This window comes from Odocoileus virginianus, chromosome 13 (assembly GCF_023699985.2).
Source record: "Odocoileus virginianus isolate 20LAN1187 ecotype Illinois chromosome 13, Ovbor_1.2, whole genome shotgun sequence".
NCBI classification, from domain to species: Eukaryota; Metazoa; Chordata; class Mammalia; order Artiodactyla; family Cervidae; genus Odocoileus; species Odocoileus virginianus.
This window is the reverse complement of record NC_069686.1, coordinates 53,378,954-53,403,909: the sequence shown is the minus strand read 5'-3', so window position 1 is coordinate 53,403,909 and position 24,956 is coordinate 53,378,954. Positions and strand designations below refer to the sequence as shown.

Sequence of the window (24,956 nt, the reverse complement as noted above, 5' to 3'; positions counted from 1 at the left end):
ATTTTTGAAACTAGAACACTTCCTAACACCATACACAAAAATAAACTCAAAATGGATTAAAGATCTAAATGTAAGACCAGAAACTATAAAACTCGTAGAGGAAAACATAGGCAAGACACTCTTTGACATAAATCACAGCAGGATCCTCTATGACCTGCCTCCCAGAATATTGGAAATAAAAGCAAAATTAAACAAATGGGACCTAATGAAACTTAAAAGCTTTTGCACAACAAAGGAAACTATAAGTAAGGTGAAAAGACAGCCCTCAGATTGGGAGAAAATAATAGCAAACGAAGCAACAGACAAAGGATTAATCTCAAAAATATACAAGCAACTCCTGCAGCTCAATTCCAGAAAAATAAATGACCCAATAAAAAAATGGGCCAAAGAACTCAACAGACATTTCTCCAAAGAAGACATGCAGATGGCTAACAAACACATGAAAAGATGCTCAACATCACTCATTATCAGAGAAATGCAAATCAAAACCACAATGAGGTACCGTTACATGCTGGTCAGAATGGCTGCTATCCAAAAGTCTACAAGCAATAAATGCTGGAGAGGGTGTGGAGAAAAGGGAACCCTCTTACACTGTTGGTGGGAATGCAAACTAGTACAGCCACTATGGAGAACAGTGTGGAGATTCCTTAAAAAGCTGGAAATAGAACTGCCATATGACCCAGCAATCCCACTCCTGGGCATACACACCGAGGAAACTAGATCTGAAAGAGACACGTGCACCCCAATGTTCATCGCAGCACTGTTTATAATAGCCAGGACATGGAAGCAACCTAGATGCCCATCAGCAGACAAATGGATAAGAAAGCTGTGGTACATATACACAATGGAATATTACTCAGCCATTAAAAAGGATACATTTGAATCAGTTCTAATGAGGTGGATGAAACTGGAGCCTATTATACAGAGTGAAGTAAACCAGAAAGAAAAACACCAATACAGTATACTAATGCATATATATGGAATTTAGAAAGATGGTAATGATAACCCTATATGTGAGACAGCAAAAGAGACACAGATGTACAGAACAGTCTTTTGGACTCTGTGGGAGAAGGCGAGGGTGGGATGATCTGAGAGAATAGCATTGAAACATGTATACTATCATATATGAAACAGATCGCCAGTCCAGGTTCGTTGCATGAGATGGGGTGCTCGGGGCTGGTGCACTGGGAAGACCCTGAGGGGTGGGATGGGGAGGGAGGTGGGAAGGGGGTTCAGGATGGGGGACACATGTACACCCGTGGCGGATTCATGTCAATATATAGCCAAACCACTACAATATTGTAAAGTAATTAGTCTCCAATTGAAATAAATAAATTTTTATTTTAAAAAAATTTAAAAAACAAACAGGAAAGTAAAGAAGAGATAGCTATTAGCATTAGCTTGAGAAATCAGGGAAGGCTGCATGAGTGAGCACACATGTGAGCTGGGCTATTAATGGTAAATAAGATTTCAGACAGTGAAGGGGGCTCAATATATTAGTATCCTGTGGCTGCAATAACAAATTAGCAAAAACTGGGTGGCTTAAGGTGGTGCTAATGGTAAAGAACCCTCCTACCAATGCAGGAGATGCAAGGGATGCAGGTTGGATCCCCGGGCTGGAAAGATCCCATGGAGAAGGAAATGGCTACCCACCCCAGTATTCTTGCCTGGAGAATCCCATGGACTAAGGAGCCTGGCGGGCTACAGTCCACAGGGTCGCCAAGATCAGACATGACTGAAGCAACTTAGCACAGAATGGTAGCCTAAGACAATAGAAATTTATCTCTCATTTTCCCAGAGGCCAGAAGTCTGAAGTCAAGGTGTTAGCACAGCCCTATTCCCTCTGCAGTTCTTGCCTTTTCCAGCTTCTGGTGGCTGTCAGCTCCCCTGGACTTGTGGTCACATCACTTCAGTCTCAACCTCTGTGGTCATATTGCCTTCTCCCCTCCTGTTTGTTAAGTCTCCCTGGACATGGCTTTTAAAAGTACACTTATTGGATTCGGGGCCCACCAGATAATTCAGGATGATCTCCTCATCTCACAATCATGAATTCAATTACTCCTGAGAAGACTGTTCTCTAAAATTACGAAGCACGTGCAGGTTCTAGGGATTAGGAGATGGACATCTCTCTTTCCTGCCCCCCCACCAAGGGGGAGGGCACCATTCAGCCCACTATACACAAGCAAACCCAAAGGAAGCAAGAAAGCACAGGACAGGAATTGGGAACCAAAACCAATCTGATTGGATTTCCAGTACAACTCGGAGTCAGATAATGTCAGTCCTCTAATTTTGTTCCTCTCCTTCACGATGTTAGTTTTGGGGATATTTTGTCAACAGATCTTTTTGGGATCTCATCATATAAACTTTAGAATCCCTGTTACTATCCACAAAATAACTTTCTGGGACTTTTATTGGGATTGCAATGCATCTATAGATCAAGCTGAGAAGAACTGATGTCTGGACTACAGGTAATCTTCCTATCCATGAACTGATTGGGTTTCTCAAGGTACAGGCAGACCCAGGTGGCTCAGTGGTAAAGACTCTGCCTGCCAATACAAGAAATGCAAGAGACGTGTGTGTGATCCCCAGGTTGGGAAGATCCCCTGGAGGAGGAAATGGCAACACACTCCAGTATTCTTGCCTGGAGAATCCCATGGACAGAGGAGCCTGGTAGGTTATGGTCCATGGGGTCGAAAAGAGTAGGACACAACTGAGCAACTTAGCACCCATGCACATATGTGGAACCAAAGAGAAAAGGCTGGGGAAGGCCAGGGTTTTGAGGGCCTTCAGGTGATGCTCAGGAGGGCACACTTTCTTCTGTGAAAGGGGAAGGCTGAAGAAATTTAGGCCAAGGAGTGCAAATTCAAGATTATACCTTGTCTGGAATACCCAGGAGAGAGCGAGGGAGGGTGTTCATTTACAAGGCAGTGAAATGTTCCAGTCCCAGTGAAATAAAGCAGCAGCCATGGGAACCAAAGGAAGCCAGAGACAGCATCAATGCAGCAGTCATTCCAGTACCACATCTTCATTTTCCAAGAACAGGAATCACTGGCCACATCCTCGAATAGGAAAGGCGGAGAGGTCCAAGTTCACTCCCAAATGCCATTTCATTTGCTTTCTGAGCGGAGATACCCATTTCCCTCTGTGGGAGAGGGGGATCACTGCATTCCAACCTCAGCTTCTCGAATCTGTTGGTGGAGAGCTTGTTGTGGGTGGGAGAGGCTTGTGTGCACAGCCGAGGAAGACTCTTCCAGACCATCCACATTATTTGATGCCTGGTCTATTCTTATCAAGAGGCTTCACTAGTGGCTTAGATGGTAAAGAACCTGCCTGCAATGCAGGAGACCTTGGTTCAAGCCCTGAAGAAGGGAATGGCCACCCCCTCCAGTATTCTTGCCTGGAGAATCCCATGGACAGAGGAGTCTGGTGGGCTATAGTCCATAGGGTTGCAAAGAGTAGGACAGAACTGAGCAACTAACTCTTTCACTTCACTTCACTAGGCTTAGCAACAAGCTATGTGCCTTGAGAAATACCCAAGAAAACAATGTCATTCTTATCCTCAAAGTGTTTGTTTATAAACTGGTAACATAAGTAAAAGGAAATTATTTTCGATCCACAGTAATAAGTCAGGTGGCATGAAATTGGGCGTCTGGGCGTGGAGCCTCAAAGCCCAGGACTGTGTATCTCTCTACCACTCACTGGCTGGGACTGGCCCCACCTTCCTTATTTAAAGCACAGAACTATTATGAATATGAATGTGAATCCTTTCCTCATAGGAGACTTCTGAGGATGAAAGGCAATAATTACTCATGTATTCAGCACAGTGGCTGGCATGGAATAACTGCCCAAGAAAGCAGTGCTATTGTTGAAAATATAGGGGGTATTTATGTGAATCTGAGGGGCTTGGAGGAGTGGGGATCTCTGGCAGTGGGTTTGAGCTGTGCCCACAGATTGGTGGGATTTGGACCAGGAAAGAAAAATGAAATGCTGCTTAGGTTGGGACAACCTGATTGAAAATGTAGAGCTGGGGCAGCAGAACATTCAACTGTGGCTGTGAAATACCCAGCTGTTTGCGTAAATGTTCCTACGGGAATAGCCCCTCAGTTGTGTCCAGCTCTTTCTGACTTCATGGACTGTAGCCTGCCAGGCTCCTCTGTCCATGGGATTTTCCAGGCAAGAACACTGGAGTGTGCTGTCATTTTCTCCTCCAGGGGATCTTCCTGACCCAGGGATCAAAACTGCCTCTCTTGCCTCTGCCTCTCTTTACCACTGCACCACACCAAAGTGAAAGTGAAGTCTCTCAGTCGTGTCCAACTCTTTGCGACCCCATGGACTGTAGCCTACCAGGCTCCTCCGTCTATGGGATTTTCCAGGCAAGAGTACTGGAGTGGGTTGCCATTTCCTTCTCCAGAAGATCTTCCCAACCCAGGGATCGAACCTGGGTCTCCCTCGTTGTAGGCAGACGCCACACCAAAGCAGAATTCTAAAGGGAGCCTCCTGTTGACATTACCTCCTTGCCTCTGGTGGGTCTTCCCTCCATATGCAATGCGTCAGAAGACTCCTATTATGTCTCTCCACCACTGCCCTCCTTGCCCTGTCTCATGTTCCATTTTCTTGGGACATTTTCATCTACTAGGAACGTTAAATCAACTCATTAAGTTATCCATGTCTAAAACAATATTGTAAACCAACTATATGCCAATAAATATTCAAATAAAAAAAATTTAAAGATATTCTTGGCTAATCCACATCTGTTTATATACAGAGATATACAAGCCTATTGTGGTTGTTGTTGTTTAGTTGCTAAGTCTTATCTGACTCTTTAGGACACCATGGACTGTAGCCCGCCAGGCTCCTCTGTTCATGGGATTTCTCAGGCAAGAATCCTGGAGTGGATTCTCATTTCCTCCTCCAGGGGATCTTCTCAACCCAGGGATTGAACCTGTGTCTCCTGCACTGGTAGGCAGATTCCTTACCACAGAGCCACCAGGGAAACCCATACACAAATCCATACATAGACACAAATCACAAATCTATATATGTTTCACATATACATTCAAACACACACACATACATTCTTTTTTATGAAAGAATTTTTTTTTTTTTTTTGCTTTAAATCAAAAGTGTGGCTATAACTTCAGGTTTGTCTGAAAATCTACTTAACATTTAACTATATATATCTAAAATCACTTTAGTTATATCTCCAATAATCCAAGTGAGGATAAGCTATTAACAGAGATATAAATCAGAGGTCTTTTTCCCCACAAAATAGCCCCCTGAGGCTTTTCAAAAAGTCCCTGCTTAGTAAGAGACTTGAGTTCTGGCGTGGTCCTGCCTCTGGGGAGTGTTATGAAAATCCCTTGTCTCAGCATCCTTGCCTTTTTCTGTCCTCTCAGACTGGTGATGCCCTTCTTGCTGGATATCTCAGGGTGCCCATCACATCTGTTCTCCACGTCTCCACCATTTTCCCTGCCAAATGTTTCCCTTGCTCTCTGGCTTCTAGCTGGGTGTGGCTAATGGAAACCATGGCAGGAGAGCAGAGGGGGAAGGGAGAGAAAGATCAGGGTAATTCACTAGCCCCTGCTCTTGCCCGTAAGAGTCACAGATCCCACCACCACCTACAGAGGGTAGCAACTTGGGGGGGCCTCTCTGTATCTGAGCTCCGGTAGCTGCTGGTGCCTCTCCTTCAGGCATTCCAGCCCCAGGTCCTGTGATACCGACTATGGTTTTCCTACACCCAGATCATACCTTTGAAAAACTCCCTTTAAGAAACTCTCCTGAGTTGCTGCCATTTTTCTTGCTGGGCCCTGATGTACATGCCTTTCATTACTTGTCTGCTCACTGGCTCACTCCCCACTCTAAGGGAAACTGCTCTGTGTAACCAACCATAACCCACAAAAGCCATGCATTGTACTGTGTGCATTTTCTGCTCACCCGAGCCACAGCTGACCAGACCAAGCCTGGTCACCCAACGGAGTATCCTATTGCAGGTTTGCAGGTTACCAAGTCTGAGTTCAACAGATGAACTCAGCTAAGCAGATTCTTCTCTTAGGAATTGAGAACTGAGAGACAGAGAGAACAGGGCAGCCTCCTACCAGAGTCAGGAGGCAAGCTTGGGGAAATAATTAAGGCCAGATGCAAACACATGTTAGCATGCAGCAATGCAAAGAAAGGAGAGAAATTAGCAAATGCACAGAGAGGCATAGTTTAGCTGAGAGTGAAAGGGACTGCTCCCTGATCCTGCCTCAGGTTCTTAATTTTCATGGCATTTCAATTTCATGAGGTCCAGCCAGAAACTGTTCCCGAACTTGAAATCCTATGAGACCAGCTCATCAGTACAAAGACATCTCTTTCCTTGAACTAACCTGAGTGTCTACCGGGTCAGATACTGTACTAGGCACTGGAAATAGGGATGAACAAATCAGGCAAGGCCACTGCCCATAGGAGGTTTACATCTCGTGAGTCATTGGTGATGAAATGGTGTGGGACAAGGTAGTCGGTTCCAGCATGAAAAAACGTTTTTTTCTCTGTGCTCAAAGGATGCTTTGGACTCTTACAGATGAGGAAAATGAGACCTAAAATACTTATGGAAAGGTGTACTTGTTCTAAGATGTGACCTCAGATCACAGAAAACCTGCTGCTTAAGTCCAGGAGGTTTCCAGTCCATCAAAATGTCTCCCAGTAACTCTAAATTTTCTTTCTAGTTTTATTATTATTTCTCTATCATCATCAGCTCACCCAAAGATGATCTGTAGCAATAAAACTTCAGCAATGACGCTCCCTCTGTTCTCAGGGCTTCTGATGCCCAGGGACAATTCTCTGCTGCTGAACATCCTTATCACAGAGATAAACCCGGTTAAGTTGGATGAATTTCCCATTTCTATTCATATCCACTGTCTGATGATGTTTCAAAAATAAAAACTCGGCAATCAATGGTTATATTGTGGCAGTATCAGTTCTGGCTGAAAGCTCTGTATTTTTGGATGTAAAAGTATTTCAAGGAGCAGTGAATATTTTGAACACTCTGGGAAACTGGGGAAGAGTTCCAGGTAACAAATGTCTATTCAGGAACTGAGTATAAAGTCCTGATAGACGGCTTAGGTTTGGTGCCCAATAAAGATAAAGGAATAAAAGAAAAACCTTTAGCTTGCATTAGGCTTTAGGGTGGGCTGGTAAAGTTTAATTGAGGCACAGCGAGCTGTATGAAAAGGTGTACATTATACAATAGAAGCTTGAGTGAATAGGCATCACCAATAAAGCAAGAAAGAAAAATTAAAGTAAATTTTGTACTGACAGACTTCCTGACTTACAGAGCTTTTGATTTTTCTCTGAAATGAAAATGCAAGTTTGATTCTTGCTTTTGCACTTTGGTTTTAAGCACATGCCCATCACTTTTATTAAATATGAGCATCTCTTCCCCTGTCATGTATTCCAGTTTGCAATATTGGAATCTCCTCCATTGCTTGACATTTCATTTCACTCTGTGTTTTTTTTAATTAACTACTTTCCACTTAATAAAAGCCTTTCTAACTTGCTGAAGTATTATGTATAAGACATGTATATGTATAAAATGTGGTTTTGCTGAAATTTTTCATTTTTGACCTGAGATGAGAATAAAAACAGGTTCACTGAATACAGGGGAATATTACTTTCACAGGGAAGTTCTTAGATACTCAACATAAAATCAACTTAATAAAATGAACTGTGGTTGATAAGAAGTCACTTTAAATAATGCATGAAATGAAGGAAAAAACTTAAATGTATAATAAAGATGACTATATTGTCAAAATTAAGCTAGGCTAAATATTGAATAATAACAGTAGCAGCAAATACTGTGTGCTATGGCACAATTTTAAGCACTTCATGTATATATATTTTAATTCTCTTGTTTTTTTTTGTAATTGAAGCATAGTTGTACAATTTTATACATTACAGATGTGCAGTATAGTGATAACAATTTTTAGGATTATACTCCATTTATACTTGTTACAAAATATAGTCTATATTCCCCATGTTGTACAATATATCCTTGTAGCACATTTTATATCTAATAGTTTCTACCAATTATTCCCCTACTTCTATGCTGCCCCTCCTCCCCTGCTTCTCCCCACTGGTAACCACTAGTTTGTTCTCTGAATCTGTGAGTCAGCTTCTTTGTTATATTCAAAGTAGTTTTTAGATTCCACATAGAAGTGATATCAGACAGCATGTCTTTCTCTGTCTGACTTATTTCACTAAGCATAATGCCCTCCATGTCCATCCATGTTTCTGAAAATAGCAAAATTTCATTATTTTTTATGGTCAAATAGTACTCCACTGTGTGTGTGTGTGTGTGTGTGTGTGTGTGTATACACATATATATGTACCCCATCTTCTTAATCCAGTCATATGTTGATGGATACTTAGGTTGCTAACATATTTTGGCAATTATAAATAATGCTTTTGTGAACATCAGAGTGCATGTATCTTTTAAAATTACTGTTTTTGTCTAAGTCCTTCATGTATGTTAAAAAGCACTTTATACATATATGTACGGTCACATATATGGACTTCCCTGGTGTCTCAGACGGTAAAGCATCTGCCCACAATGTGGGAGACCCAGGTTCGATCCCTCGGTCAGGAAGATCCCCTGGAAAAGGAAATGGCAACCCACTCCAGTACTCTTGCCTGGAAAATTCCGTGGATGGAGAAGCCTGGTAGGTTACAGTCCATGGGGTCACAAAGAGTCGGACACGACTGAGCGACTTCACTTCACTTCACTTCATATATGAAGTAATTTAATCATTACAAAAACTTTTGTGGTTGGTACTACTACTATCCCAATTTTACAGATGGAGAAACTGAGGCATAGTGAGGTTGAGTCACTGGCTCCTGATCTCACAGATTGTGTGTCAGAGTTGGTATTTAAACCCAAGCAGTCTGACTCCAGGAGCCATGCTCCTGATTGCATTAAATCAGTCATTAAATATTTCAGGACTGTTTCATGAGTCCTGAGTTTTCAGTACCACCTAGGCTATATTAGTCAGTTTTCACTTCAGTAACAGACAACTCCCACTTACTTGCAGCTTACTGTGATGAATGTTTATTTCTTGCTCAACGTTACTTAAGGGCTGTGGGTTGACTACAACTCTGATTGACTCTGCTGGTCTTGGCTCGGCTCCACACAACTCAGCCACGTGTGTCTCCTCCCTGTAGGAGCGGGATGAATGAGGAGCTCCTCCCTGGGACATGCAGTGGGCAGGAATTGCAAAACAGTAGAGGGAGGCTAAGCAGAATATACATTTACTGACTCTGCTTGAACATAGCAAATGTCGTCTACTTATCCCACTGGCCAAGGTAAGTCATGTGACCAAGCCCAAAGTCAATTAGGCAAGGCTGTCTACTTCTTCCACTGAAGGTGTAAGCTAGTCACACAAAGGGAGTGAATAGCTGGGAGCAATAATCCACCAACTCAAGGGCTCATCACCCTGCCAAATGATCTCTCAATTAAATTAAGAAAACAAGACTAGTGTAAAAATAATTATAAGACTATGCATGATACAGTTTGTCCTCACTTCGCATGGTACCATGTTACGTGGAGCTTGTACACATTGGAATCTTGTCCTTGCATTGCAGGATTCAATGGGAACTGAGATTTGATCATGTAGTACTGTATAATATGAGGACTGCCTGTACCTAATAATACTTAATAAATGCCCAATTCTAAAGTGGGACCTCAGTGCAAGTTCTCCTCAGGGCATTTCAAAGGAAACCCAAACCATGCTTGCAAGGCTCTAAATCACCGGGGCAAAAGCCCACCTTCAGATTTCATCTCCATTTTTACTACCCTAGCCCCAGGACTTCGCACATGCTTTTGTCACTGCCTAGAGTCCTTTCTCCCCTAGTCTTTATAAAGCTGACTCCTTTTAAGCATTGAAGCCTCAGCTGTAAGTTTATCTCTCCAGAGAGCTCTTCCCTGACCTGTCAACCTAAATTAACCTTCCACAATCCTCTCACTCTTGGGACCACTAACCTAACTTGTTTCCTACACAAGTTTTATAACTGCTTTATGTTCATGGGGTCAAAAAGAGCCACTCAGGACTTAGCAACTAAACAACCACCGCCACTATGAGACTCTCTTATCAATAAGTGTGTTTACCTGCTAATGGATTGCCTCTTTCATTGGAATGTACATTCCAGAGAGTATATCTGACTTATCCTCATTCTATCCTGATGCCTAGATCACCCGTTGGAACAACTTGGACATGCAGTAATTCTTGTGGAATGAATGAAAATACGTAGAGGGGGACCAGATCTTCTAAGGACTTGAAACCATGATTTGGAGTTTATGCCAACCAATTTGACAATTATAAACAATCATGCTACTGGTCTTTCTTAGACCACTCACATCATTTCCAGGCCAGGGAACACCAGCCCAATTACCACTTCTCAACCTTAGCTACACTTGGAATCAATTGGACCATGGGGGCAACTTTTTAAAAACCCTACTGCCTGAGCTCTAATCCCCAGGAATTCTGATTTAATGGGTCTAGGCTAAAGCTAAGATGTAAGAGCTTCAGTGATGCCTAATGTTCAGCCAAAGTTAAAACCTACCAGTTTCAATAGTACTGGAAGTATAGGAGGGATTCCAAACGTGCTTTCTGGCTCATTGAATATGCCTGATTTCAGCAGCTGGGCTTCATTTTGACACTGCCTGACATGCAGTAGGTGCTCATTCGATATTTGTTAATTGGCTTTCTAGTAGATATTTGATGAATGAGTGGATGAATGAATAAGTGAATGATTTAACTAAAGTCTATAGGAGATAAGCAGAGGTCAGCATGGATGAAAGTAGTTAGATGATGCTCCGTCACAGGCAGTGGGCAGGAACTGAGCCTGATGTCCACTTCTTTTTGTTATAAAGCATTCCAGAATCCAGGATCATCCAGGTTAGAATGAGCTATGAAAACCATCCAATACAGTCTCTCATAATATTATTCTAGTCACAGATCCTTTAGAATTAGATGAAAGTTTTGGATACTCTTCCTCCAAAAAAAAAATCATCCAACATCCATACTTATATATCTAATTTTAGTGGGTTCAACAAGCTCCTAGGCCAGGGTCACCTAAGCTAAAATCCTAATGTTCCTAAGCTCAAAATCCCCACTAGTAGAAAATGAAATGAAGACTCAAAGAGGACAAGTGGCCGGCCAGAGGCCCACCCCAAGACAGGGACAGCAGCTGGATGGAACCTAGTTCCCACAGCACTGAAGGTAGCTGCCAGTGTTAACTTTACAGACCCTCTGAGGACAAAGTTAAGAGGATGAATTTGTAACTAATTATTTTGTGTTTCCTCCTCCCTTCCCTTGACATCTCAAATCTCACACGCCATAAAATTCCAATAGCTAATCTAACTCCACAGCTGTGCCACCTCATTAAAAAGTGGAAATTGAAATTCTAAAGCAACCAAGTCTTCCAAATCTACCATGTCTTCACGCCAATCTCTGAAAATAGAGCAGTGGGAAATGGCCTCAAACAGAGTCCAGAAACCCTGAAATGAGGACCAGCCTGTGACCAGTTCCTAGAGCAGTCAACTCAGCCAGTCCACATTTGAAAACACGCATAGCTGAGCTGATGAAGAATTCCATCATTCCAGATGTCTGGATAAGTGACACCAAAAATAGTCCTGGTAGACAGCTGGTTAGCATCTGAATGAGAAATGAGCTTAGAAAGTAACAGAAACAACTGAGGTCAAACAATTTGTGGATTTTAGGAGCAGGATAAAACCCAGCTTGCTCTGGGTTTTGCTCTGGCTGGAAGTAGGTCTTCAAAGCCTATGGCAGACCAGAAGTGCTTAATAATGGCTGCCTGAGCATGAGGAAGATTTATTGAGGCTTGCCTCAGTGAAGTCAGGCTCATTTCTATCTTGGCAAAGGACAGGAATGCAACATGCTGTCAATATTTCAGAGCATCTGGGAGTAAATCATCTAATATCTGGTTCCTTCTCCTCCTCCCCTGTCCTGTTGCTGTTCTAGGGGGGTCACCTTATTACCAGCACCTCCTCCAAGGCCACGGAAAAGAACAAAACCCAAATTAATGAGTAGGTTAGGCATGAAACTATGGAGGAAGAGCTGGTGACTTTGTCCAAAAGAGCACTCGAGAACGTCACCTCAGCATGGCTGCTAGTTAAGATGTCTTCTTAACTAAGTACAGCATTAAGACTCAAAATACAAAATAAAATGGTCAGACCTGTGATCCATCCTGCACAAGAAAGTCTCCACAGAACACTTAAAAGGAACATGGCAGATATGCTATTGATAATCTTCTCCTCCCAAATGCTCCTCACAACTACATCAAGCCATGAGTCAATTACCTAAGGCTCTAATTTCTATATCCAAAACTTCAAAAAATTATTTTTTTATTTTCAGCAACAGAGACCTACTGTATAGCCCAGGGAATTACACTCATTATCTTATATTTTATATTTTGGAAAAGAACCTGAAAAAAAGAATATGTGTGTGTGTGAGTGTATGTTAGTCACTCAGTCATGTCCGACTGTTTGCGACCCTCTGTCTGTAGCCTGCCAGGCTCCTCTGTCCATGGAATTCTCCTGGCAGTTATATGGGAATGGGTAGGCATTCCCTTCTACAGGGGACCTTCCCAACTCAGGGACTGAACCTGGATCTCCTGCATTGAAGGCAGATTCTTTACCATCTGAGCAACTAGGGAAGCCTATATATATAGGCTTCAGGTATATATATATATATATATATATATGTATGTATGTGTGTGTGTGTGTGTGTATCTAAGTCACATTGCTGTACACTTAAAACTAACACAACATCATACATTATGCTTCAATAAAAAAGTTTTCATTTTCAGTAAATTATTTTCAACATGTGTACCTTTTAAATAATTAGTTCCACAAATTTGTTTCCCTGTCTCTCATTCCTTAATCACATGAAACTTGGGGTTGGATTAAATCATAGTACATAGTCATTAATACACTTGTGAACTCAATATGACATTAGGTGACTTGCAGCCACTTCAAAGGGTAGACTATAGGTCTCAGCTCACAGCTAAGTACACCTTTCATTGAAAATACCTAAGCTCCTAAATGTGACATGTAGACAAATTGTGTAATACGTCACAAGTTTTAAATATGAAAACTGTTTTGTCAACCTGCTGAGGTATTTAGACCAAGCATGTCCATTCACTGTATTAAGAGGTTCAGGCAGGAAGACAGTAGGAGGGATGCTTGGTTAAGTGGAAAACCAGTACATGTAAATAAAAATTTTTATTGAAATGTAATATACGAGGTTGTGTTAGTTTCAAGGTTCTCAGCATCAGAACTTAATCCTGTAACTTGGCACATTTATCTACTTTATTAGGAGATGTTAAATAGAAACAGAGATAGGACCCAGAGGGGTGGGATAGGGAGGAGGATAGGAGGGAGTTTTAAGAGGGAGGGGACATATGTACACCTATGGCTGATTCATGTGGGGTTTGAGAGAAAACAACAAAATTCCGTTAAGCAGCTATCCTTCAATTAAAAAAAAAAAAAAATAGTAAGCCTCCACTGGCTGAGGCCCAGGATCCTGATATTTCTAAGCTTTCATTTATCACCTACCAAGGCCAGAGGCAACTTCTCTCTAAAGGTCTGAGACAACCAGGAGAAATCCCTGCTTTGTAAACACTTGCTAAGGCTTTTGGACCAAAGTTCAGAGTCATCTTTACCTGGTAAGCTGCCTATGCAAGTAGGGCATGAGAAGGGGTTGTTTCACCTGAACTACAGGCTACTCCATGCCTGCTTACCCCTAGACCCTACCCCAGTTCGTTTTCAACTTTCCAATGGTAGGTTCATTTTCAGCTTTCCAACGACTTCAGAATGCACCCCAGGAAGAGAATTCCAAAAATGCATTTGCTTAAGGAAGTCAATCTTAAAAGTTTTCATCACAAAAAAAAACAACTATAACTATGTGTGCAGATGGATGTGAACTAGATGGACTGTGGCAATCATTTCACAGTATATACAAATACCAAATCATCATGCTGTCTACCTGAAACGAATACAATTTTATATGTCAATTATATCTCAATTTCTAAAAGTTAAGTTTTGTCCCTCGTCATTTTATATAGCTTTCCATTTATATAGTTTTCCATTTGTCTCCTCCTCCTCCTAAAAGTTCTTCCCCAAGAGAAATAGCTTCATACACATTCCTGAACTTGTAATTTGTTCTTAACCCATATCACAGCCCCCCTCACCATGATGGCGCTCCTGGAAATGGGTCATCACTGATAGTGACATTCCATATAAAATCTTCTAGTAGTGACTTGAAATAATAAAACTTGGTCCCACCGCCCCCAAATATGAGTAATACCTTCACTTTTTGTTTATTTTTAAATTGGGGTATATTTGCTTTGCTATGTTGTTGTGTTAATTTCTGCTGCGCATGAATCAGTTATAGATACACATATATCTCCTCCCTCTTGGACCTCCTTCGATCCTTCCATCCCACCTCTCGAGGTCATCACAGAACCATGAGCTGAGCTCATGTGCTACAGCAGCTTCCCACTAGCTCTCTAGTTGACACATGGTTGTGTATAACTTCACTTTTAAACCAACATTCATACATAAAACAATTAGAGTAGTGCAGAGCTTCCTGAGAACTATTGTTTTCCAAGTATAGGCAAGTCATGATACTTCTGAAAGGCACAGAAAAAAACAAAAAACAGATCAGCAAACTAGCCATAATCATAGGTTTTTCAAATCCCTGCAAATTGCTATCTAGCCTTCAGGCTGAGAAATATTCTACAGAAAAGCAGCCATCCTTATAATCTTCTTTGCATAAAGAGTCAAGTTCACCCACAAAAGATAGCAGGTGGGCATTTTCACTCTAATTTTCTCATTCATAGGAGACAGTTTGAAAACCCTCTTTTACCCGAGTGTTTCCTCCTGATATTTATCTGATGTGAATGTCAGGAATAGACTAATTAATGTAGGGAACCTCAAGGAGATCTCAAGGGACAACAGTATCTGAAATATCTGAGGCGCCTGCTGGCTGCCCTGCCTGGCTGGTGAGGATGCTGAGCGTCCTGCTAGCGACAAGCATCATTAGACATTCCCTACTTTGACATCATTTACGTTCAGACAGAGGAAGCGGAACTTTCAGAAGGACAGACAGATTCCCTGTAATTTAAAGGAGAGAGACATTATGCAGCTCTCTCATTTGAATTATGACTCAAGAGATAAGCATTTCCTCTCTGCGATAAGAGTGGAGGTCCATAGTAGTCATAGAATGATTTTCCTAAAAGAGTTCCCATTTGCATGCTCAGCAGCTGCTAGGAGAGATGTGAGCAGCTGGCTGGGGTCTAAAACGAGCTGGACTCACAAGCTTCAGGGGAAGACTTGGAGGCATGGCCACTGGGAAGCTAGCCACTGATTAGACACCAACATTAGTCATGCTGTTAATCTCCACTGGTTCCAGGATCCTGCTGAGACCCAAATGAAGCTGAGCTGGGGACATAGCTAAGCATGCAATCTGAGAGGGAGAGTAACAAATGTCAGCCGTTTGGGGGACAACTTTTTCCTACTTGAAAATCAGAGCAGCCAGCGGAAAGGGAATTATTTTGTAATGACAAGAGCTATGTGCAGACTTCAGATTTGGAAACAGGAGCAGCTCAAGGAGCTGGACCTGCACGTCCAGCCAGGACATCAGACATCAGAGTGAGTTCTGTGTACTCTGGTACAGAGGGTCCTGAGGGCACCAGCGACCTGAGACACCAGTATCACAGACAAATCGCTACCATGAGGCCAACTGATCCCATGTTTCATTTCCTTCCTTTTCCTCCAGTCTGCCCTCCAGTGGGAAAAGGGAACAATTGACTCTTGACAATATTAAAAGGGCAAGCATGGATGTTCAAGGAACAAGGATCCTGACAAAATACTGGCTAGGAGGGTACTGGTCAGAGATGGGACCATATGAAATAAACATGAAGTGCGCAGGGAGTCAGGGGACCCAGAGAGTAGTTAGGAACTTAGTCCATGGACTGCATGAATAGTCAAAAAGAGGGTGAGCTGATGTCAGTCCTGAGGCACCAAGGCCATGAACAAGCAGGAACTTAAGAGCAAAATACAGGGTTTGAACCGGAAAGAACAAAATCTGAAAAGAAAACAATGTGAGCAGAAGCAGAGAGAGACATGGGCCATCAGACAGGGCAGGCAGGGCCAAAGGCCTTGTGATTCCTGAGTACATCAGAGTGCTCTTTGCATGTTGTTGTTTAGTCACTGTGTCCAACTCTTTTGCAACCCCATGGATTGTAGCCACCAGTTTCTTTTTTCTGTGGGATTTCCCAGGCAAGAATACTAGAGTGGGTTGCCATTTCCTTCTCCAGGGGATCTTCCCACCCCAGGGATCAAACCATGTCTCCTGCATTGGCCGGTGATCCACCAGGGAAGCCTGCTCTTTGCATACAGGATATAAAAAGATAGTACAAGATGGCACCAAGAGAACAAAGGGGTCATTATGTAAAAATACCTAAAATTCCTAAAACATATTCGTTAACAGAGAAGTTTTAGAATTATAAAGTAGTCATGCATTACTCCAAAGAGTGGTTCAAAACCAATAGCTAGGCACTTTATGCTTTTACAAAGCACTACCACATTAATTATCTTATTTGATTCTCATAACAAAGGTTTCTGTGAAAAGACAGTTACATTGGTTAATTTCATGTGCCAGCTTGACTGGGCCACAGGGTGCCCAGATATTTGGTCAAACATTATTCTGATGTCTCTTTCAAAGGAGGGTGTTTTTGTCTGAGATGAATTTAAATCAGTAGACTAAGTAAAGCAGATTGCTCTCCCTAATGTGGGTAGGCCTCAGCCAATCTGTTGAAGGTCTGAATAGAAGAAAAAGCCTACCTGAATAAGAGGGAATGTCTCCAGTCTAACCACTTTCAAAGTGAGACATCAGCTTTTTCCTGCCTCTAGATTTGAACTGAAACATTGGTTCTTCCTGGGTTTGAGCCTGCTGGGCTTCAGAATGAAACTACACCATCAGCTCTCCTGGGTCTCTACCTGGGACTCAGTCTAAAGACCCTGGGACTTGACAGCCTCCATCCTAATAAAATGACATATTATACAGCCAATAGGATGTACTATGTGTATGTGTGTGTGTATGTGTATGTGTGTGTATGTGTGTGTGTTTGTGTGTATGTGTATGTGTGTGTGTGTGTATGTGTACATGTATGTGTACGTGCATGTGTATGTTGGAGGACTTTCCCAGTGGCTCAGTGGTTAAGAATCCCCTGGCAATAAATGAGATGAAGGAGACTCACGTTCCATCCCTGGGTCAGAAAGGTTCCCCTGGAGGAAATGGCAACCCGCTTCATTATTCTCGCCAGGAAAATCCCATGGACAGAGAAGCCTGGTGGGTTATAGTCCATCAGGTCACGAAGAGTCAGACGTGTCTGAGCGGTTGAGCAGCTGCAGCAGGTCTATAGATATGTATATATAGTGCATTCTATTGGTCCTCTTTCCCTGAAGAACCCTGGTGAATACAATAATATTACTACCATTTTATAAATAAATCAACTGAGATCTAGAGAGATCAAATGACCATCACAAGGTCATGGGAGAGTTAATGGCAAAGAAGACTTGAACTCCACAGTCTTCTAACTTGAAGCCATGTCAACTTGTTCTTTCCTATAGGTTGGATAAGATCATGGTTAGATATATAATCCATTGCTTTAATTTTTAATCAACAGAGCTTATTTTTCAGAACAGTTTTAGATTTACAGAGGGACTGATCAGGTGGTACTGAAAGTTCCCATCTACCTCCCATATCCAGTTTCCCCGTATTATTAGCGTCTTACAAGTGCTACAACTAATCTTAAATGTGCCACAACTAATGAGCTAAGAGTAATATATTGTTGTTATTACCTAAAGCCCATACTTCACTCAAATTCTTTAGCTTTACCTACCTAGATAGCATATTAAAAAGCAGAGACATTACTTTGCCAACAAAGGTCCGTCTGGTCAAGGCTATGGTTTTTCCAATGGTCATGTATGGATGTGAGAGTTGGACTGTGAAGAAAGCTGAGCGCCGAAAAATTGATGCTTTTGAACTGTGGTGTTGGAGAAGACTCTTGAGAGTCCCTTGGACTGCAAGGAGATCCAACCAGTCCATCCTAAAGGAGATCAGTCCTGGGTGTTCATTGGAAGGACTGATGCTGAAGCTGAAGCTCCAATACTTTGGCCACCTCATGCAAAGAGTTGACTCATTGGAAAAGACCCTGATGCTAGGAGGGATTGAGGGCAGGAGGAGAAGGGGACGACAGAGGATGAGATGGCTGGATGGCATCACCGACTTGATGGGCATGACTTTGAGTAAACTCTGGGAGTTTGAGATGGACAGGGAGGCCTGGCGTGCTGCAATTCATGGGGTCGCAAAGAGTCGGACACAACTAAGCGATTGAACTGACTGAACTGAACTGTCCTTTATCTACTCCTGGATCCTATCTAGGACACCACATTACATTGGACATCATATCTCCTGAGGCTCCTTTAGACTGATAGTTTCTCACACATTCCTTGTTTCAGATGACTGACAATTTTACAAGAGCTGGTCAGGGATTTTGTGGAATGCCCCTTTATTAGAACCAGTCTGATGCTTTCTCACGATTAGACCGAGTTAATGGGTTTGGGAGAGAAAGATCACAGACATAAAATGCCATTTTCAGCACATTGTATCAGGTGTGCATACTATCAACATGATTTAAACAGTTGATGTTGACCTTGATCATGTGGCTGAGGTAGGATTTGTCAGTAAAGTTACTCCTTTTCCCTCCCATCTTTCCATGCTGTATTCTTTGGAAGGAAATTACTATGCACATTTAAGGTGTAGGGAGTTATGCTCCTGTAAGGTGGAATATCTGCATAATTTATTTGGAATTCTTAGGCACAGGAAAATGGTCTCTTCTCCCATTTATTAATGCATCAGTGATCTGGAGGCTCATGGATATATATATTTATGCACAAGGCTTCCCTTGTGGCTCAGATGGTAAAGGGTCTGCTGCAGTGCTGGAGACTCCACCCCTGGGTTGGGAAGATCCCCTAGAGAAGGGAACTTTGGGTTATGGCCCAACGTTACTCTAATTTGTCACTCAGATTTTTCCAGCTTTAGCCACCGGGGGTTCTTTCAGTTCATTCCTGTGTCCCTTTGACATACCCCACAAATGATGCCCCACCAATGAGTCATCATTTTGTTTTGTTTTTGTTTATTGACTTCCTTATCTTCTAGCACCAAAAGATGCTTCTGGTTCATTTTCATATTTCCTGTCCCAATCCTAGAATCAGTCATGTCTCCAAGGAGTCCTGGTTACTCTTAGAGAAAGACATTAGAAATCAAAATCTGGACACTAGTTGTGCTCATTAATTACTGGCCTTCTCAGTGGGCAGAACAAATATGTGTGTATATGTGACTAAGAGTTGACTCATTGGAAAAGACCCTGATGCTGGGACTGATAGGGGGCAGGAGGAGAAGGGGACGACAGAGGATGTGATGGCTGGATGGCATCACTTACTCGAGGAACATGAGTTTGAGTAAACTCCGGGAGTTGGTAATGGACAGGGAGGCCTGGCGTGCTGCGATTCATGGGGTCATAAAGAGTCAGACATGACTGAGCGACTGAACTGAACTGAACTGGACTGATGTGACTTTATATAAACATTTCCATATGTAACAATCTACAGCTCCATTAAGTTAACATTAGTTCTAATTGATGTCTCTAACTCTAGTCCACACTTAATCTTTCTTCTTTTAAGATTTTTGTTGAGATATAATTGACATATAACATTGTCTTAGCTTCAGGTATAATACATTCAGTTCAGTCACACAGTCGAGTCCAACTCCTTGTGACCCCATGAACTGCAGCATAGCAGGCCTCCCTGTCCATCACCAACTAATAGAGTTGACCCAAACTCATGTCCATTGAGTTGGTGATGCCATCCAACCATCTCATCCTCTGCCGTCCCCTTCTCCTCCTGCCCCCAATCTTTCCCAGCATCAAGGTCTTTTCAAATGAGTCAGCTCTTTGCATCAGGTGGCCAAAGTATTGGAGTTTCAGCTTCAACATCAGTCCTTCCAATAAACAACCAGGACTGATTTCCTTTAGGATGGACTGGTTGGATCTCTTTACAGTCCAAAGGACTCTCAAGAGCCTTCTCCAGCACCACAGTTCAAAAGCATCAATTCTTCAACACTCAGCTTTCTTTGTAGTCCAACTCTCACATCCATACATGACTACTGGAAAAACCATAGCCTTGACTAGACAGACCTTTGTTGGTAAAGTAATGTCTCTGCTTTTTAATATGTTGTCTAGGTTGGTCATAGCTTTCCTTCCAAGGAGTAAGCGTCTTTTAATTTCATGGCTGCAATCACCATCCGCAGTGATTTTGGAGCCCAGAAAAATAAAGTCTGACACTGTTTCCACTGTTTCCCCATCTCTTTGCCATGAAGTGATGGGGCCGGATGCCATGATCTTAGTTTTCTGAATGTTGAGTTTTAAGCTAACTTTTTCACTCTCCTCTTTCACTTTCATCAAGAGACTCTTTAGTTCTTCTTCACTTTCTGCCATAAAGGTAGTGCCATCTGCATATCTGAGGTTAAATCTTGATTCCAGCTTGTGCTTCCTCCAGCCCAGCATTTCTCATGATGTACTCTGCATATAAGTTAAAGAAGCAGGGTGACAATATACAGCCTTGATGTACTCCTTTTCCTATACTACATAATGATTTGTTATTTGTTTATATTGTGGAATGATGATCACAATAAATCTAGTTAGCATACATCACCACAACTAGTTACAATTATTTTCTTGTGATGAGAACTTTTGAGATCTACTCTATTAACAACTTTCAAATACAAAATACAGTATTGTTAACTACAGTTACCATGCCATACATTATATCCCCAGAATTTATTTAGTTTTTAACTAGAAGTTTGTACCTTTGGACCACCCCACATGGATTCTAACATCCCCCACCCTTGCTCATCTGTAAATTCCCACTCCTACAATGAGAAACCTTGATCCCACCACCCACCATCCATTTGCTTAATTGGTCCACTCCCCTATACATATATAGCAGTGTCAGAATTGTTAACCTGTATCCTTGTAGAAAACCAGATTTATCAACTAAAATACATCTCTTATGAGCAGTTCCTTTTGCCTTTAGTCTTACAGACTCCATTAATTTCCAAAGTGACTTAGTTCAACACCTTCCCCTGCAACTCCTTCAGTGAGTTGTTTCATACATTTGTGACACAATTAGATTCTTTTATTGTAGGACACATTCTTTCCTGAAATCCTCTAACATTCTGAACTGGTTTTAAATTTTGTGTGCATTAAGGTTCACTCTTTGTGCTATAAATTTCTGTGGGTTTTGACAAATGCATAATGTTATACCCAATATTACAGTATCATACAGAGTACTTAAACACCTAAAACAGACACTCCTTGCCTTCCTGGATTGTCTTGTCTCCTGCTCCAGACAGGAGCCAGCAGTAGGGAGCACAGACCTGATAAGAAGTTTACTACTCTCCCTGTAATTTTCCTTACTCACTGGCAGAGCTATTTGGCCACTCTTGGGTTGGCCTGGGCTTGGGAGAAAAGGAGGGAACACAGTCCTCTCTGGCCAGCACACTTGTAGAAGGCCATGAGCCTTCTGGATGTGTGCTATTGCAAAAGTGCCAAATCTCCCATGAGGCACTGGGAGAACCTGATCCATGCTGGGGGCTGGGGTCCTCCTACCTGCAGTTCTGCTGCCACAAAAGAGATCTCTCCCAGCTGTTCACTTCTGATGCTCCCTCAGATCCTGGTTTTCTAGGGTTCTTCTTCCTACTGGGAATTATCTCACCCTTCCAGAGGGTCCCCTTGGGTAGGATGAGAAAACAGATGCCGGGGCTTCCCTGGTGGCTCAGTGGTAAAGAATCCACCAGCCAAGCAGGAGAGGCAAGTTCAGCCCCTAATCTGGGAGGAATCCCACATGCCTCAGGGCAACTAAGCCTGGGAGTTGCAACTACTGAGCCCACGTGCTGAAACTACTGAAGCCCGAGTACCCTAGAGCCCATGCTCTGCAACAAGAGATGGCACCCCAATGAAAATGAGAAGCCTGGGCACTGCAACTAGAGAAAAGCTTGCACAGTAATGAAGACACAGAACAACCAATAAATAAATAAAGAAGACAGATGCCTGATTCTTTTTCAAAGAACTCACATTAGACCCACAGGAAGTACATACTTACAGAGTGCCCTGCACTGCAGGGCATTTCCAAGACCAGCTTGACTTTCACTCCACATGATACAACTCTCAAGTTTTACTGGGTAAGAATTAGATGCCTCATACATTATATAAGTTAGATGCCCTCACATCCCCTACTTCCAAGAGATGAATAAAAAGCTCACTAATTATTTTTCTTAAAGTTGGACCTAAGTTGAGGGAAATCTCTACACCCAGCCAGCCTGACCTCCTTCCCTCCCTGGTCAAGATGCAGACAACACACAAGACATATAGCCTGCTCCCTCCTTGTGAAGTCCTATCTCCCCTTGCAGAGCTTGGAGGTGGATGATGAACTAGTGGGTGATCCTCATTCATCATCTCAGTGATGTGGATATCTCTCATCCCCAAACTGCCACTCTCTAAACCTCAGAAGTTGGCCAATAAGAAAAGGAGAGGAGAAGCCAAAAAAAATACACCACAGAGGAGGGGTGGTTTTCTCCTAAGGAAGTGAATATTCCTACCCTCAAGCTTCCTAGAAAGAAGTCAGCCTTATGGCAGGGAATGAAGAGTCCTGGATGGGACTCTGATTCAGGGAAGGAGATGTCTTTTCTGTGCTCTCTGGTTTTCAGGGCTGCTGAGACCAGAGCTACCTACTAGTGTAGGGGGCAGAGCAGCATCCAGGTGGAGAAGGGCTCTGTTCCTTTGTGGGAAAAGAAGTTCATGTTCAGGGACCCTGGGGGTGGTGCTGGTAAGAGCTACTAGTTCCTGCTGAGGTGTGTGACCCGCCTAGTATACCTGAATCTCCAGCTTGTGATCAAAAGGAGCCTGGCCTTGGCTGTGCAGTGGGGAATCCAGAGAAAGATCTCTTCCACACTTGGAAAGGTGTGGTAACAGGGAAGCAATGACTTCTCTCTGCCCACTGCCCCGATCTGAGGCAGGGTTGGTGGTACAGCAGGGGGCGCCAGCAAGGATCCCCAGCAGAGACATGGCCGGAGAGCAGAATGAGGAGGCCGGAGACGCAATGAGGAGTGGAAGACACAAGCTGGCAGTGACCTAGTAACAAGGTCCCCTGAGACAACACCAGAAAGGGTTTTCAAGAATAGGCTGGGGAGAGGCAAGCTGGAGGTCAGTCTCCATCTGAGTATAATGAGTTCAAACCTAACCTTGTTTAGAAGCAAGCACTGGGAGTCCCAGACCTACCAGTTAGAGCAAAAGTATCATCAAGAACTCTAGGCCAGAGACTAAAGCTGTGTGGACTCTTACTAAGCTTGCAAAAGGGAAATTGCTACTGCCTTCTGTCTGTCTTTTCTATGAGGATCAGCAGTAAACTCTTTAAGCACAAAGTGTTTCTTAGTTTGTTTTGGGGGCAGTAAAATAAGCTTGAGGAAAAAGTAAGGAGACAGGCCTCTCTGTCAATCATTTTATCAGGGAAGAAGACTCAAAAATGTAGGTAAAGAAGAGGCTTCATCACAGAATAGTGGAAAGTGGCTGTCCTCAAGACAGAAAAGAGAACGTGAAGAAGACGCTGGGCCTGAGAAGGCCCCTATCTCCTTCAAGAAGAAATGTTTTTTTTTTTTTTAAAAATACCCTCATTCAAATGAATTCTTTTTAATGGCTGAGTAATATTCCATGGTGTATATGTACCACAGCTTCCTCATCCATTCGTCTGCTGATGGGCATCTAGGTTGCTTCCATGTCCTGGCTATTATAAACAGTGCTGCGATGAACATTGGGGTGCACGTGTCTCTTTCAGATCTGGTTTCCTCAATATGCAAAACAGAAAAAGAGACTCAGATGTATAGAACAGACTTGTGGACTCTGTGGAAGAAGGCGAGGGTGGGATGTTTCAAGAGAACAGCATCGAAACATGTATATTATCTAGGGTGAAACAGATCACCAGCCCAGGTTGGGTGCATGAGACAAGTGCTCGGGCCTGGCGCACTGGGAAGACCCAGAGGGATCGGGCGGAGAGGGAGGTGGGAGGGGGGACCGGGATGGGGAATACATGTAAATCCATGGCTAATTCATTTCAATGTATGACAAAAACCACTGCAATGATGTAAAGTAATTAGCCTCCAACTAATAAAAATAAATGGAAAAAAAAAATACCCTCACTGTGGAGAAAAGGGAACAGTCCTACACAGTTGGTAAGAATGTAAATTGGTACAACCATTATGGAGAAGTGTATGAAGATTCCTTAAAAAACTAAAAATAGAGCTACCATATGATCCAGCAATCCAACTCATGGGCATATATCCAGAGAAAAGCAAAATTTGAAAATATATACACCCCAATGTTCATTGCAGCACTATTTACAATAGCCAAGACATAGAAGCAACATAAATGTCTATCAAAAGATGAATGGACAAGAAAAATGTGGTGCATATATACAATGGAATATAGCTCAACCATAAAGAGAATGAGATAAGGCCATTTGCAGCAACATGAATGGATCTAGAGCTTGTCATACTAAATGAAGGGAGCCAGACAGGGAAAGACAAATAATACATATCACTCATACGTGGAGTCTAAAATATGACACAAATGAACTTATTTTCAAAACAGAAATAGACCACAGACATAGAAAACAAGCTTATAGTTACCAAAGGGGGAAGGGTGGGGAGGGATAAATTAGGAGTTTGGGTCTAACATATACATACTACTGTATACAGAACAGATAAACAACAAGGACCTACCCT

The 24,956-nt window shown here is 42.5% G+C and overlaps 1 non-coding gene across 1 annotated transcript in view; it reads left to right on the top strand.

The window, feature by feature from the left end:
• LOC139038130 (U6 spliceosomal RNA) overlaps positions 1-6 on the top strand; it is a 107-nt gene extending 101 nt beyond the window's left edge. Inside the window, exon 1 of the small nuclear RNA XR_011491073.1 lies at positions 1-6. This exon is cut by the window's left edge and continues 101 nt beyond it. This is a non-coding gene — a small nuclear RNA (U6 spliceosomal RNA).
• Positions 7-24,956: the final 24,950 nt, after the last annotated feature.